A 2,120-nucleotide genomic window follows, 5' to 3' on the forward strand; every position below is an offset into this window, starting at 1 on the left:
AAAAAAAAAAAAAAAAAACCACCTAGTTCCAAACAAGGTCCTACTTATAGGCTTATAGGTACCAAAATCAAACTAGTTGTCATTGAGTTGATTCCAATTCATGGTGACCCCATGTGCTGCACAGAATTGTGCTTCATGGGATTTCATAGCTGTGACCTTTAGGAAGCAGATCACCAGGCCATTCTCCTGAGGCACCTCTGGGTCTGTTCAAGCTTCCAACCTTTCAGTGAGTAGCCTGGCATTGATCCATTTGTGTCACTCATGGACTCCATTTACAAGTGTTGGGGTTAGAATTTCAACACATAGTTTGAGAGGACATAATTCAGCCCATAACACAAAATTATCATTGACAATAGACCTTATACTTTATAAGGTCTTTGGCAAGTCACAAAGTTTTAATATAGAACTCTGAACTCTGTGTATGAATTTTATATATATATACAGTAGGGTCAGAAGAAAATCAAGGATTTGAAAATGACTTTGTTTGGATATTTAAATACAGGTCACAGATTTTGTATTTGAGGCACAACCATTTTGTGCCTTGCTTTGAAGTTGAAAGGACACAGAGTAATTTTAATGGAAAAAGGAAAGGAATTGAGCAGAACTATTATTTCCCAAGGGTGGGGAGAGTTAGTCTTCCTAATGGTCCTCTATGTGGAAGCCATTCTTTCTTTTCCCAAACCATGATGAAAGGGCACCTACGCTGTCAGCATACCTCTAGCAGGCTGAATGCAGAGAGCACAGGGTGACATTTGGAATGGAGGGTCTAGGGAGACCAGGAGGGGCTACTAAGACACATTGTTATAGGACAGCATAGAGGTTAAATGGTCAAGGTGAGCCTAACACTGTACTGGGTCAGTGGCATTGGAAAAGAAAGCTCATTAACCCTGACCAGTAGTCAAGAGTTGGGTTCCTTTAGAGTCCAGAAGGATCAAAGTTATCCATATAGTCAGGTAATAAAAGAGAAAATATAGCTCTTAAGCAAAGGCGAAAAGAAAAGCATTAAGAAGAGACATAGCGTAGTGCAGGGAAGTGATGTAGCATGTAGGAACTAAGCCCATCACCCATGAGAGCAGTCAAGGGTAAATTTAACTGAAAGAAGAGTCACAGTTTTTCTGACTTTATAGAAATGCATGTCTCCCACCGAGCAGTACAAGACCATACAGAAATGCAAAGAGACAGAGATAGATGAAAGAAAACAGTGTAAAGACAGCAGCAACTACAACAACAGCATTAACTGTAGTTACGGCAGTATTTTTGATACATTTCCAACTGGACTGCAGTAAGCTCAAAGGGAGCTTGAGAGGCCCCGAAGAGAACAGAGTTCTAGAGCCATTACGTTCAGATGCTGGATTCTCAGGATAACACCTCTAAGATTAGTAGAGTCTTAGCTTTAAAAGAAACCCCACTGAGCAAAGGTTTATTCAATAAAAGGGGTTGATACCACTGTTTGACTATTTGTGGGAAAATACGAAGTCACTTCTCTACTTCAAGCCTCATATCAAAATTATTTGCAGATGAACTTAAGAGAGAATCATAAAAAATAATGAAAACAGGAGCCAATTCTTATCTGTTTTTGTATGGGGAAATCTTACTAAGCACCAAAGCAAACAAAGAAATGAAAAGTAAAATGTTAATAGATTTGAATAAAAATTTTGGTACAAATAAAAGGCAAAATATAAATTAGGAGGCATTTCTAACACAGAGTACAAAAGGTAATGTACTTAACACATGTAGAACTTTCAAAATCAATAAGAAAATAAATACCTTCAGCAGTATAATGAGCTCACAGCCACCAGTACCAGTCGCCACTGAGTCGATTCCACTCACAGTGAGCCCATGCATCGGGTTTTCATGGCTGTGGCCTTTCAGAAGCAGATTGCCAGACCTTTCTCCCAAGGCACCTTTGTGGGGTTTTGAACTGCCAACATTTCAGTTAGTAGTCCAGTGCTTAAATGTTTGCACCACCCAGGTTGGCAAACTACAACCGATAAACCAAATCTAGCCCACCATCTGGGTTTTTTTTTTTCCTTTTTATTGTGATTTGGGTGAAAATTTACAGAGCAAATACACTTGCCATACAGTAATTCACATACACTTTGTCTCATGACATTGACCAC

This window comes from Orycteropus afer, unplaced genomic scaffold (genome assembly GCF_000298275.1).
Source record: "Orycteropus afer afer isolate SDZICR_OR568_19922 unplaced genomic scaffold, OryAfe1.0 scaffold00253, whole genome shotgun sequence".
Taxonomy (NCBI): domain Eukaryota; kingdom Metazoa; phylum Chordata; class Mammalia; order Tubulidentata; family Orycteropodidae; genus Orycteropus; species Orycteropus afer.